General features: G+C 33.5%; 1 protein-coding gene across 2 annotated transcripts in view; it reads right to left on the bottom strand.

The window, feature by feature from the left end:
- Il1rapl1 (interleukin 1 receptor accessory protein like 1) overlaps positions 1-16,230 on the bottom strand; it is a 1,382,089-nt gene that overhangs the window by 960,440 nt on the left and 405,419 nt on the right. The window lies entirely within an intron of this gene.

Genomic DNA, 16,230 nt, shown 5'->3' with positions numbered 1-16,230 from the left:
TAAAGAATGTCAAAATGTATCCATTGTAAATCCTCAGACTATAAACTATTAATTCTGTTGTCTTCATATCTGCCATGAATTCTTAAAATATATGAACACAATTTTGGCCATTTTAATTTGGTATCAATAACAATAGAAAGAAAAATCATCTTCTAAGTTATCTTTTCACTAGGCATAAAAATTGAACTTTCATTAGTCACTACTTCAAATAATATATACATTGTTATGATAAAACATATAAGAGACTTTATGCTAAAAATTCATAGGTCAGAAATGTTATAAATAACTTCATGATCTTTATCTAAAAGAAATTATACAAGTAGTGCATTGTACTTTTGTGGAACACATATCAATTGCTACATGCAGAGTCCAATTTCAAAGTTTAATACAACCTACATAAAACATTTTACAACACAGCAAAATGAATGGGCTTATTTTAAAAGCACTCCTTAAACACTTGATGTCTATTTTATTACTATTAAGAATGGGTAAGTATAGGAATTTTATAAATATGTAAATGATATACATTTAAAGTATCAAAGTATTTGAAGTTGAGTCCTCCATTACCACTTTCTCTGTTGCTGTCAGGTTTTAGAAGTAAGGAACAAATATATTCTAGATGTTTTCCTTTGTATAGAAAACTAACACAGTGTATGTTTGAATTGAGGCATTTGGGAAAACTTTAATTAAACACACACACACACACAAGCTCATATGCACAATGAATGCATAAATAGGGGATAAAAAATTACCAGGCAAATACCAAGATAAAGGAATAGTAACCAAGCTAGAAACAAAGACATGTCTTTGTGCCAGTATCTGAGAAGTTTTATTGGACCTCTATTATCAATTTACACTTCAATTGCCAATCACCTCAATTATCAATCTACAAAAAGTGGAACAAAGAGAAAAATGTACCCTGATCAAATTTTCTTTTGCTCACAAATCTTTCTGGTCACATTCAACTGGAAGTTGGAGAACAAGGAAATAAGCAATATTTCTTATTGACCTTCCACACAGAGAAGTTGACATTATAAGAAAAAGGGGAAAGCAGACAGACTTGTTAAAAAATTAGGATGCATCCCATAATCAGCCACCAAATGCAGACACTATTGCACATGCCAGCAAGATTTTGCTGAAAGGACCCTGTTGTAGCTGTCTCTTGTAAGGCTATGCCAGTGCATGGCAAATACAGAAGTGGATGCTCACAGTTATCTATTGGATGGATCACAGGGCCCCCAATGGAGGAGCTAGAGAAAGTACCCAAGGAGCTAAAGGGATCTGCAACCCTATAGGTGGAACAACATTATGAACTAACCAGTACCCCGGAGCTCTTGACTCTAGCTGCATATGTAGCAGAAGATGGCCTAGTTGGCCATCATTGGGAAGAGAGGCCCCTTGATCTTGTAAACTTTATATGCCCCAGTAGAGAGGAACACCAGTGCCAAGAGGTGGGAGTGGGTGGGTAGCGGAGCAGGGTGGGGGGAGGGTATTGGGGACTTTCAGGATAGCATTTGAAATGTAAATGAAGAAAATATCTAATAAAAAATTGAAAAAAATATCAGCTTTATAAATCATTTTCATTAATTATTAAAAAATTATCCTACACATTCATAATGAGTTTAGAGTTGAAATGTAACTTTTATATTTTTCTTTTTACATACAAGCTTGTGACTAAATTTTTGAAAAAGTGTATCAGTTATTTATTGACATACAGTCCATTTTCAGTATTTTGTGTTAGAGAATTTATTTCCCTCAAATGATGATGTCCTCAAAATACAGTCTTCAATGTTTCTTACATTTTCAGTATATTATACAGGTGAATTTTATTAACAAACTATGGAAACTTTGTAATTATAATTATCACTGGGGCAAGAGACATGAATCAGTGGGCAAAGATGCTTACAACTAACCCTGATGACCTTAGTTACATCTCAGGAACTCAACTGGTGGAAGAAGATGATCAAATCTAATAACTCATACACAGACTAACAAAATGAAACATGCTATAAAACTTTTAACGTATATGAATGAAGTGGATGCTTTTTCTGGTGACTTTCATGAATTGATTTTTATTAAACACTCAAGATTTTCTAATTAATACATCTTTTCTCCACTATGTTCATAGCAGCCCTATTTATAATAGCCAGAAGCTGGAAAGAACCCAGATGTCCCTCAACAGAGGAAAGGATACAGAAATTATGGTACATTTACACAATGGAGTACTACTCAGCTATTAAAAAGAATGAATTTATGAAATTCCTAGCCAAATGGATGGACCTGGAGGGCATCATCTTGAGTGAGGTAACACAATCACAAAGGAACTCACACAATATGTATTCACTGATAAGTGGATATTAGCCCAAAACTTAGGATACCCAAGATATAAGATACAATTTGCTAAAAGCATGAAACTCAAGAAGAATGAGAACCAAAATGTGGACAATATGCCCCTTCTTAGAATTGGGAACAAAACACCCATGGAAGGAGTTACAGAGACAAAGTTTCGAGCTGTGATGAAAGGATGGACCATCTAGAGACTGCCGTATCCAGGGATTCATCCCATAATCAGCTTCCAAACGCTGACACCAGTGCATACACTAGCAAGATTTTGCTGAAAGGACCCAAATATAGCTGTCTCTTGTGAGACTATGCAGGGGCCTAGCAAACACAGGAGTGGATGCTCACAGTCAGCTATTGGATGGATCACAGGGCTCCCAATGGAGAAGCTAGAGAAAGTACCCAAGGAGCTAAAGGGATCTGCAATCCTATAGTTGGAACAAGATGATGAACTAACCAGTACCCCGGAGCTCTTGTCTCTAGTTGCATATGTATCAAAAGATGGCCTAGTCGGCCATCACTGGAAAGAGAGGCCCATTGGACTTGCAAACTTTATATGCCCCAATATAGGGGAATGCCAGGGCCAAAAGAATGGGAATGGATGGGTAGGGAAGTGGGGGGCGGTATGGGGGACTTTTGGGATAGCATAGGAAATGTAATTGAGGAAAATATGTAATAAAAAATATTAAAAATTAAAAAAAACATCTTTTCTCATAGACAAATCTAAGTAAAAAATATATAAGCCTTTTGCCACTGAGACATTTGGTTTTAAAATGTTCAAATGTCTTTCTTGCAGCTTCAATAGAAATTAGTGTCACTTTTACTACACTATATCTATAATAAAAACTCTTGAAGTATAAAATTGTGTTCTGTAATAGGTTTATTTAATTATCAACATTTAAAGTGTACTTAAAAAAAGAACTGATAAAATACAAAAGATTTCTTTTTCAAGGTCTTGAAGGAAAATAGATTATGCACTCTTGCCACAATTTATTGAACAGAATTGAAAATGAAAGAAAATGCACATAATTCTAATCTGTATATTTACATGTTAGGTAAATAATTATTGTTGAAAAGAGGGTAATATCTACTTATGTAGTTTTGGACATTATATATTATACATCTATAATTATACATACACATAATAAAACACTATAATTTTGGAGTTTCAGCACGTTTCTCTTATCAGATATTTTTATTACTAGGGAAACCTAAGGTGTAATTTGAATAATATTTTTGAAATCCATGTGAATCACCAGCAAAAATAAATATGCTTAACCAGGTATGTAAGTAAATTTTTTCTGTTTATTTATGTATAAGATATTTATCTTAATAAAATTATTGGCTTTACATTATTAATATTTCAAACTAGGATTTATACCACTAACAGAAAGACTGAACAAATCAATTAATATAACAGGGAGCATATGACTTCACAGCTCAACATACTGCTTGTAGCTCTCTCTGATATGTTCTTAATTTCAAAATGTCAAATAGTATACACTAAAAAATATGATTTGGCTCATTTCAATGTTCTAGCATAATGAGAATATCTGTTTAATTAATTGCCATTACGGGTACTCACAACATCATAACTAGAATCCCTTTCCTCTAACTGAGCTGTCCTGTCTAGACTCAAAAGGAGAAGATGCATCTAGTCCTATTGCAATTTGGTATTCCAAGGTTGATATACCTGGAAGGACTTCCTTTCTCTAAAAAGAAAGGGAGGGTGGACCTGGGAGGAGAAGAGGGAGAAAGCTGCAATTACAGATGTAAAGTAAATAAAGAAATTAGTGAAAAGATTTTATGAGGATGCTTCCAATAATTTTAACAAAGATCAAAGGTGTGTTTATTAACTATCTTTATGAGTTATACCTTTTTTCTTTCTGTCAAATACTCTAATTCCTACATATATTGACTCTGATAATATTCTATACCATTTTACTTTTTAGTTCATTGCCTATAAATTTGACTTTTATGATAATTTGAGTATGACAAAATGTATTTCTTATGACATGTTCTTTACCTACTCTCGTAAATTTTAAAATTTGCAAAACCTTAAAATATATGTTGTAGAAACCAGTTTCCACTGCTAAATATATAATACAATTCTGGAAACTAAGGCTCATGAATCATTTCAGAAGATGGGGCACAAGGATTGTAAGAGTCAGAGGCACAGCATGTTTAATGTGAAATTTTGTGTTCTAGAAATGTCAGAAGATACACCAATAAAATTTCATCAACATGGCTGCCTAAACATGACCTGAATGAATCTAATACCCATTTACTTGCTAATATATACGGGGAAATGCACTTGAGGCTTCAACCCTCTGTAAAGTACTATGGATAACTAAAAATGTATAATGTGGGAGAAATGGTCTTCAGGAAAGAGTTTATTAACTGTGTATACAGTAGCATGTGTTTAAAACATATGACTACAAGTAATATACCGAATGAAAAGGTTTCAGTTATGTGTGCAAAAACATATATGTTTATAACAACATATAAATATTAATGAGACCACACATGTGAAAAAGAATAAGAGATTGCATTGGGAGAATTTGGAAGGAGAAAAGAGAAGAGGGCATTGTATGATTATAATGTAATCTATTTTTTAAAAGAGCTTGCTTTTCTCTTTTGTCATTGTTAGATTATGTATAAGAGCATATGAAACCTTTTAATTTCTAAGATCTGCTTCTATAATATAAAATGTCTATAAAAATACTGTTAAAACAGATCTTTATTTTCCAGTATAGTAATATGCAATGATCATAATTATTTAATTCAACTATACCTTTTATGTGAGGACTGCTTACAGAATATACAATTTTGTTTTGCTAATTTACTAAATTAATAGATATTATGAATACAATGATTTACAATAGTGTCACACTAGCATATAAGCAATCAGCTTTCTGTCAAGTATATTTTCATTTTCAATTAACTAAGCCAATTAGCATGTGACGAGACTTTAGAATTAAATAAAATAGCCAAAGTTTCAATTTATATTTAACCTCATGTAATCACATATATTAAAACTCAAGGCGAACCTAGATTTACTTTAAAATCATGTTCTAATCATCCATGAGGTACATTTCACAGCACATAATAGAAAACAAATCTTGGAAGTTATTTTCAATGGTTTCGTTAATTTTTATCCTATCTAATCATAAAATTCTATCACTTTCATTGTCTAAATATTTACCAAATAATTTATAAAACCATTCAAAACTCATATTAAATCTACTTTAAAGGCCAAACCATTTGTGAATATTTGCTATCTTATTTTCTCTTTTATTAAAACATATTTGTATCTTTTGATACATAAAGATCATAAAGATAGTGTCCAAACTCCTCACTAAATAAAATCTTACATTTCTATCATCACTTCTTATGGTATGAGGAAGAGCTCATTTTATTTGAGAACTCTGCTATTTTATTCAAACTGAACTTCGTTCCTAGAAGGTCTTTTCTTACTTTCCTAGAAAAATAATTTATCAATTAAAAATCTTTTGTAATACTAATCTCACAGTGGAGAACTAATTTCCATTTCTCTTAGAATGATATTTAATAATATTTAAGTCATTAGATTCCTCCTTCATGGCAAAATTCATCTTTCTCCTTCCTGTCTCATACAGTCATGGTATTTTCTTGCATATTGCACATATTCAATCAATATTACAATGAATCAAAAATGTTATCCCATAAACAGTTAACATAAGTGAATTTGTGTGTGTGTGTGTGTGTGTGTGTGTGTGTGTGTGTGTGTTTGTGTGTGTGTATGGTTTGTATGTGTTCTCATATATACAATACTACTTTCTAATTTTCTTCATTTAAATACATTATTTGGTGAAGTGCAAGAATTACAGTAGTTAGGGAAAATTAATTTGGTTGTATGTGTATATGTATAGGACTCTGTGAGTTTATTAGAATACAAGTGACATATTAGGCCAGAAATGTAAGATGCCTAGGAACTAGAATTACAGGTAGTTGTGAATTGCCTGATGTGGATAACCAGCACCTCTCCCAAATGGACTTCAACAGCGGAATGTGCTCTTAAATGCAGGGCCCTGGTTGTAATTATAATAACACTATCCACCCCCCAAAAAAAGTAAAATAAAATCCACACTCTCAAACATTCTTATTTTGAGCAGTTTTTGTTCTTTGCATCCTATCTTTGACCAACATAGTTTTCTGTAGACATTTACAAAGAACCAACTCAACTAATTCTATCTTCTACAAAAAATTAAATAATATTTGAATAAATATCTGTACTTAAAGTATTTTAATAATCAAATTAATCTTTCATATAGCTAATGAAATTCAACAAGTTTCTCCATTATTTTCTTTTAAGTATGTGTGTGTTTGGGTATGTGTGTTGTGTGTTTATATGTGACTGTTTGTCTGTATGTAAATACACATATTGTAAGCTTGACTACTATCACATCCATTCAGTAAAATCTGCAAGTTATTAAAAAGAATAGAATATGACTTGTACATGGAGCCCACCTCAGGACCTCCCTCGGCATTATGCTTCCTTCTTTCTAGTAGTTTCTAACTCGATGCATAATGTTGACTGTATGATTTTTGTAGATTTATATAAATTAATATAATTATTGATATATTAATGTAACATTGTAATTTTAAAGTCCTGCTTATTTTTATTATGCTTTAATTTAGATTTTAACATTTTCATTGTTACTATTTCTCTATTGTGTGAATTAATTACAGTTTTTATTCATTGATGTTGATTGATATCTAAATTTCTTCAGTCTATCAATGTGAAATACAGTGCTATCAAATTCATTATATAATCTAATTATTTCAAGATTTGTAATTAATGCCACTTTAATTTTGTTCAGTGTCCACAAATCATACCAAATCTATCTTGCTTAGATGAACTTCTAAATGATCAAATATTTAAAATATACTCATTTAAGTATTTTCTATGTAGTTTGAAAAAATAAAATCCACTGAGGTCACATTTACTATAATATGATTATCAATTTTCTATAAAAAGCCTTGCATGTTTCAATTATAATATTTCACACAAAAATGATAATGAGAGTCATGTCATAATTCTCTCTGACATATGCATATGGCTTTATAATTACATAAGGATACCTAGGTCACATACATTACTACAGCTTGTTACTTCTAGAACTATAAAATAACCTTCATACTTTTGTGCATCTTATTGATGTACTCAGTAATGTCCCTAAGACCACTTCCTTTTGTATTAGTCTAAGAATTGATTGTTCACTTCATTAAGTGGTAGCATGTTAGCTATCTGAGAAAAGCATAAAGGAAACTGTAATTCCAAGGAGGAATTTCCAATAATATAAATACTTCTAGACTTCAGTTAAATGGATGATAATATTTTCTGTAGTTACACTTTATTTTATAGTAAAAAATTGAACCATGACTGGTAATGTTTATAACAAAGAAATCCTTCCAGTGTAAAAGTAGACAAATATGTGATTCCCATGAGAGAATGACAAAAAGAAAAGGAGTGGATAGATATGATATATAGCTCATAGGTACTATTACAGACAAATGGCAATCTGAAAGAGGGTTGAAAATTTTCATGAGAAGGCCATATGGAGTTCAAGCTTTATCCTCCTCCCAACTAAGGAGCATATATTTATTAAAAATCATTTTAGAATCAGAAACACTGAACATTGTCTTTTCTTTAAAAAAATCCACTAGAAATATAAACTTCTAAAAAAAAGGACTAGTGAAAAATGATGATTATTCTCCTTACTAGATATAATCAATATCTTTAAGACTATTGCTAAAGAAGATATGATGAATAATTGAGCAGCTGGACTCATACACATTTGCTGGCCTTATGGATGAGAATGTTGTATTGTGCATGATACAATACCAGTGAGGAAAATTGGGACAGAAAGTCTTTTGTAGAATAGGAGCAAATCATCAGACTCTGTAGTGTAGCATAGTTCCCTAAAATTACTCAGTTTCATTCAGAAAAGGTCCTTTGAAGACACATTATGTATAAGTACAGAGATAACTGTGAGTACGTAATGATAAACAAGAAAAAGGGTCTGCTTGCAAGGTGCTCAGGATTTACAGAGGAGGAATGCAGGTGCAATGGAGAAGAAAGATGGCAGCATACTACTGCCATGTTTCTGTGAAGATTCTACAGTGTTAATCAGAGAAAGCAGAATAGTGATTTGCTTTGAAATGAAAACAAGGAATAAATTTCATCATATTTTCTTTTGCTTATGCTATCAATTAATCATTTTTTCCTAATCAAAAAGTAGCAGACAATAGGAAGGACATAAACAGTGTCCTGCACAAAGATTGGTACCTGAAGAAGTCTATTTCATTCTCAACACCTATTCATAATGACATTCAGAGATCTCAAATTTTGTTCATGCTTTTCTAAATCGTAAGCCTAACCTTTAACAGCTGAGTTCTCTCTCCATTCCCTCAATTCTTGTTCCATGCAAGATTTTCAGCATCTATGTTAACAAGCAAACTAACTTGAGAAATCTTAAACCAAATATCTGGTTATTAAATATCCAATAGTATACAAAGAATATAATTCCCACAGATATTTGCTAGTAGTTGGGAGTTATTACAGTGTTGCTAGTTGCTTAGAGTTACTGAATTTTCATTTATTTTAGCAAGATTCAAAGGTACAGTTTAAATAACATTGGACAAGCACTGGATACTGAGTAAAGATTCTCAGAAATACTAATAAGTTATCAAGTGATTGCACCTTATTTAAGTAATTGTCCTAAGACGCACCAAGATTGTGGAGCTAAATATTATAAAATGACTGTGAGATTGTTCTCCTCCCCATTCTAGGAATGAAGATGATAATAAGATAAAGAGCGTCAGAAAAGTATTACAAAAAGGGTGCATTTGGAACTACATGTTAAATGAAATATATGTTGAACTTAAATATCAAAAAATGACACCAGGCAGCATATACTAGCTGGTGTGAGGCCCCTGACACATATACAGCAGAGGACTGCCTGGTCTGGCTTCAGGGAGAGAAGATGCACCTAACCTCTTGAGACTTGAGGCCCCAGGGAGTAGGGAATCCTGGTGGTGTGGGACTGGGGATGGGGACATCATTTTGGAGACAGTGGGAGGAGGAACGGGATGAGTAACTGTCAGAAGGCAGAACAGAAGTGGGATAATGACTGGATAGTAGAAAAAAAAAGATTAAAGATGATTTTTAAAAATGATACCTATATAAAAATAAACAAAAATTGTGAAAATGTCCCAGGGATACTTCCCCATGCATAAAATACTTTTTATAAAATTGTGAGAACCTGTGTTCTGTTTCTAGCACCCATATAAAAATATAGTTTGGTGGCACACACTTGTCATCTCAGTGCTGGGGGAAAAGAAATAGATGTATACCTAAAGCACTCTGGATAGTCAGTCCATTCAATCAGTGAATTTCTGATGTATTGTAGAGGTACAATCTCAATGTATAAAGTGGAAAACTGCAGCAAACAAAATGTGCCCAATGTTAATAGTTACATAAGTAATACAGAATGCATAAGTTTCAAGATGGGTTCAGAATAAAAAAATAAAAATCCATTTAAGTTAAAAGAAGTAGGGAAAAAGAAGAGTTTTCATTGGTCTAAATATAAGGTGACAGGGAAAATGGAACAGACAAATAGACAAATCTGTAAAATATATGAAAAAAAAACCCCAGTAGAAACAGTAGGTTTTTTGATTATTTGATTTGGAAGTAATCTAAGTTTGGGTAGCTTCAAGCTTTGATTCTGGATTTCAAACAGAAATGGGAGAAAGTAGACAGAATGAAATAATGCTATAGAGAGGGGGCTGTACAACTAGGAAAAAGATTCTTTCATCTCAACTGTAGAACGTTCATAATTATGAGCATGTCTTGTTTTAGAGCTCTAACAGCCTGCTTCCTTCTATGTAGCCAAAGGGTCAAGTTCATTATGTCTGTAGGGACTTGGAAAGCTCACATATAACAGTGGCCATTAATCATTCTGGCTAAATTCTTGAGCTGGCGGCAGAAAGTTATGAATATGTGTAAAATTCCAGGCTTTCCCTGAGTCATTTTAACTTACTTTTTGAGAGATAAGTCCAGGAATAAATGTACCTTTTGCTGTGAAAAGAGGACACAGAAAATTCATGCTTTGTCTTATATACCATCAATCTCAAAAACACAAAACAATGAATGTTTCACACATAACATGAAAGATACATCTGAGGCATTTACCTTCCACATGGTTGTTGATAAAGTAAAATAGGCCAATTCTTTATAGAAACATGTGTTTACTCAGATAAACACTCTCACTACAAGTGGAAACCTACTGTTTTACAGGTTCCAGACTATGTTTGAAAAAGTAATGACTATTCATTTTAAATCAGTATGAAGGTTATGCAAAAGAAAAGCTCTAAAGGTAGAGGATAGAGTCAACTTTATAAAACTTACTACCTCAAAAATGAGATGAAAGTTGAGTCCTTCTCTCTTCCTCCATGCATAAGCTTTAAAGAATCAAATGTAGAGTTCTCTTTAGAAAGTAGAAGGAGATTTGAAATGACATATTGGACAAGGAGAATTGTAGCTGTCAAATGACCAGAGCTGGCTGAAATAATCCTCCTTTGCCCTCCTTTTCAATCTAGGAATTGTGTTGAAGTTTACTTTCTTTGGATGACTGCCATTTTCCTCCTGAATAGTTTCAGTTGTTATTTCTGATGCTGGGCCTCAGAGGTGAATGTTTTAAAGCAATTAAGTCATCCTGAGTGGAGAAAAAGAACATTGGTTCATTTGTTTTCTGTCAGTTTAGTTCCACAGAAATGGTTTTACTTCACTAAATACAATAGACTTTGAAAATGGCCAATGGAAAAACTACCCTCGCTCGAATGGGACAAATTTTCCCTGGAAAAACCTAACTTTTTTTTTTTTGTCATAACAACATGTTCAATGCAGAAACTGAGTGTTGTAGCCAAAGTAATCATACATTTTGGAGTATAATGGATGTTCACCATCTGTATCCTTTCAAAGTCTTGAAGACTTCTTTAAAATTGGCTTTGAAACTGAGTATTTTCCCATACAGTCATGTGTGTTTACTATTGCTTAAACTAAACCTGGTGTGGGGGGATATAGGGAATGATTTAGGATTTTAAAACTGATTTGATATTTTTTACGGGGAAACTTAAATGTTTTATATGAAAAAATATCATCAGAAGGCAGAGTGAAGTATAGAGGGGGGGTGCTGGGAGGAAGATGATCATGTATTGGGGGAGAACAGGAGTAAAGCCCTGAGGGCCATCAGAAAGAACGGAAACAGGCAACTTCAGTAGATGGGAAGTGGCAAGTATTCTCCAGAATGTACCAGATACCTGGGAGGTAAGAGATGCTCAAGACTCAAAGAAGGGACCTTAAATGAAATGGCCAACAGTGGGAAGAGGGAACCTGTAGAATCCACCACCAGTAAAAAGACAGGGCATCAAGTAGAAGAATGGGGTTTCCATCCCACAGTCAAAAACTTTGACCCAGAATTGTTCTTGTCTAAAAGAACTGCAGGAAAAAAATGGAGAAGAGACTGAGGGAAAGGAAGTCCAGTGACAGGCCCAAATTGGAACTCATTTTCCCCTTGAGGAAAAGTAAAATCACAGTGAATGTACGCTACTAGTGAGTGCATTGATATGAGAGAGTGTTGATTAATACCTTTACAATAAGGTAAACTGCTTTGCATGATTACTTGACTTGATCCTAACATTATCATGTGTATAATATTCTACAGAACTGGACTACAACAATACACCAAAGATACCACTTCATCCTACTTACAGTGACTAGAGTAAGATAATGAAAATATACTGAAACTAGATAAAGGTAAGTTATACACTACTTAAAGTGAATGTATTAAATGCCATTAAGTGGTTAAAATAATATAATGCTTTATGACTTGTTTATTATTCCTTACATAAGCAAAAGTTGGTAAAGGGATTGGAAGAAATCAAACCCTTAATGGACCATTGAGTGGTATGTAAAATGGTGTATTATTCATAATACCCCAAAGCTGAAGCACCTTAAATAAGGATCAAGAAGTGATGCTCACAGTCAGCTATTGGATGGATCACAGGGCCCCCAATTGAGGAGCTAGAGAAAGTACCCAAGGAGCTAAAGGGATCTACAACCCTATAGGTGGAACAACAATATGAACTAACCAATACCCCTAGAGCTCCTGTCTCTAGCTGCATATGTAGCAGAAGATGGCCTAGTCGGCCATCATTGGAAAGAGAGGCCCATTGGTCTTGCAAACTTTATATGCCTCAGTACAGGGGAACTCCAGGGCCAAGAAGTGGGAATGGGTGGGTAGGGGAGTGGGGGGGGAGGTTATTGGGGACTGTTGGGATAGCATTGGAAATGTAAATGAAGAAAATACCTAATAAAAAGTAATAATAAAAAAAGAAAAATGGCAAACATTAAACTATATATCTCATATCTCATAGTTTTTATCTAAAAATTGCATACTTCACACAATACCACATGGATGAGCACTAAAATCATTATATTAAGTAAAATAAACCACACACACAAAAGACAATATGTGATTTCTTATGTATGAATTGTCTATAACAGGTTTATTCATAGTAATATAAAGTAGATTGATTAGTTGTCTGTGGGTGAGGTGGGGAGCAGTGTTTGGTTTGGATAAAATGGAAGTTTTTGTTATTGGTTCAAGAGGTTTTTTGAATAAGAAGACATAAATCTTCTACAGTTCTTTGTGGTAATGCTTTCACAACTCTGTGCTTCCCTTCCCTTCCCTTCCCTTCCCTTCCCTTCCCTTCCCTTCCCTTCCCTTCCCTTCCCTTCCCTTCCCTTCCCTTCCCTTCCCTTCCCTTCCCTTCCCTTCCCTTCCCTTCCCTTCCCTTCCCTTCCTTCCCCCCTCTCTTTTTCCTTCATTATTTCTTTCTTTTTCACCCAATATTTTTCTAATATTAAAGAGCTGAAAATGAGAATGTAAGTTCAAGGTTGGATTATCAAATTATTAGGCATAAGGAAAGGACTAGTAGAGACTTTTGCTTAATATTTAGAGGTTAAGTACCATCAACAGTGACAGGAATGCATATTTAAATTCCTGGGATAATTGCAGAAATAGCATATACATGCAACATACTATTTAATAATGAAAAACTTTCATAGCTATTTCTAGCTGTCTGTCTGTAGAAGAATAAAAATAGGCCCATATGTCTGAAAGCTCAAATTAAATTATTTTAATTTTTATTTATAGGAGTATAAGTATATTTTATTTGACTTATGTACAATATTTACCATCTAGCAAATATTAAGTTATATATGGAAACAACTGTCAGGCATTTTGGCTGATGAATTCAATCCCAACACCCCAGAGACAAAGGCAGATGAACCTCTATTTGTTTGAGGTCAGTCTGATCTATATAGGGAGTTCCAAGTCAGTTAGGGCTGCATGATGAGGCCTGTCTGAAAAAATAGTGGAAACAACTAATCATACATTATAACATATCAAAATTTTACCATAAATATTTGTCAGTATAATAGAGATATACAATGGATACTTGAAAATTAAGAATAAACTTCTTTCATTTCCTAATATATAAGTGGCTACAAAAACCATTCCAGTGAATCTGTAAGTACATTTATGTGAGTTATGAAAATAGCATATAATATACTCTATATAGAGTTTGAGTGATGGCTCAACAGTTAAGAGTACTGGCTGCCCTTCCAGATGATGCATGTTCAATTCCTAGCATCCACAAGCACAAGTTAGTACACAAACTGCGACTTTAGTCCCAAGTAATCTGACATACCCTTCTAACATCTTCAGATACCAGGATCACACAATTTGCATATGTATATATATATACATGTATATATATATATATATATATATATATATACACATACATGCAGGCAAAACACTCATACAAAAATTGTAAAACCTACATATGTATATACATAAATACATTTTTATTAAAGTATACATACTGTTTGGAAACTATCTTAATTTTTAAAATATTCGATATTGAGCATTTTCTAAATAGATGCTAAAGTTTGTGGACTAGAAACATCTTTCATCATTAGTCTATTGAAACTCTGCATATAAAATAATTTAAATTTATGCAATGAATTTTATAGAAATTTCTTGTAATATTTCTTATGCATTACCTTTTCCACTAATGTGTTAAATCTATATTATATATCTAGTAAAATTGAGATTCAATGAGAACCTGGAAGAAAAAAAATGTGCTTAGAAAATTGCATAGATAGAACTCAGAATGATCTGCTTCCACATCCAAATGTTATTTCTAGTCAATGGACTATTTTTTACAAAAATAAAAACACACCTACATTTAATGTGGATCATCATATAACCATTCTTTCCTTTTTTCATGTAAATAAGTGAAGTCACAATATACAATGGGATGGGTGCAATGTACTCTCTATTTATTCATAAGAATGAGAACTTTGTCATATTTTCCAAATCAATAACAACAAAGAAAAAAAAAACCTCCCTATTTGCCTTGCTGCACAGCAAGAACATCTCTTTGTTTTTCTTTACTGGTCCTGAGGGGAGGATTATTTTCTTAGGATTACAAGTAGTCAATTGGTATTAGGATGTATGAAGTAAAGGAAAAAATTCTATTAGGAGGTTTAGTAATTTCGAGTTATCAAAGAAAATGACACTCTTTCTAATGTTTGCACTACCTGTCCTATATGAAAAGTTGAGTTACAACATTAATACCTTATCTTTTAAATGCATTGAGAAAATATTTCCTTAATTAATATTTTATCTCTTTATCAGCAATCGCAGAAATGCACATATAAGGATATGGGATTAACACAAGATTATTTTTGAAACAATCTATTAACAGTATTAGGGAAAATGTTTGTGATTTTGTTTTATATCTCTGATTTTTTTTGTGTGTTTGGTTTTTATCATTTGTTTTTGTATTTGCTAAGAGTCTAAGTATCTCCTCCAGAAGTTGCTCCTGTATCAAGTTAGCAGCCAAGTTAATTTAATGGCTCTTTGCTCTTCAGAAACCTGGATGTGTCAGAGATGTGGTCATCTGTGGTCTATGGGAAAATTAGACAAGTTACTATGAGAACACATTTTGGTGCAGTTATGCTGAAATAACAAATCTGCATGTTGTAGTATTCCTAGGAAAAATAAAATAAAAGTTTAAGAAATCCTGACATCTTACTTTTCCCCTTATCCCATGGGATCAACTAATCTTTGGATCATCCGGGGATCCATCCCATAATCAGCCACCAAACCCAGACACTATTGCATATGCCAACACGATTTTGCTGAAAGGACCCTGATATAGCTGTCTCTTGTGAGGCTATGCCAGGGCCTGGCAAACACAGAAGTGGATGCTCACATTCAGCTATTGGAGGGAACACAGGGCCCCCAATGGAGGAGCTAGAGAAAGTACCCAAGGAACTAAAGAGGTCTGCAACCCTATAGGTGGAACAACAATATGAACTAACCAGTACCCGCAGAGCTCATGTCTCTAGCTGCATATGTAGCAGAAAATGGCCTAGTCGGCGGCCATCATTGGGAAGAGAGGCACCTTGGTCTTGCAAACTTTATATGCCCCAGTACAGGGTAATGCCAGGGCCAAGAAGTGGGAGTGGGTGGGAAGGGGAGGATGGCGGGAGGAGGGTATAAGGAACTTTAGGGATAGCACTTGAAATGTAAAAAAAGAAAATATCTAATAATAAAAAGAAGCAATGTAAAAAAAAACCCTAAAAAACAAAAAACAACAACATAAAAAAACCAATGCTGACAGGACCCTGATATAGCTATCTCCTGTGAGGCTATGCCAGTGCCTGGCAAATACAGAAGTGGATGCTCACAGTCATCTATTGGATGGAAC

This window comes from Mus caroli, unplaced genomic scaffold (assembly GCF_978045245.1).
Source record: "Mus caroli unplaced genomic scaffold, Mus_caroli_1 scaffold_5, whole genome shotgun sequence".
Taxonomy (NCBI): Eukaryota; Metazoa; Chordata; class Mammalia; order Rodentia; family Muridae; genus Mus; species Mus caroli.
Note: the sequence above shows the minus strand (reverse complement) of the source record. Positions and strands in the feature narration are given on the sequence as shown.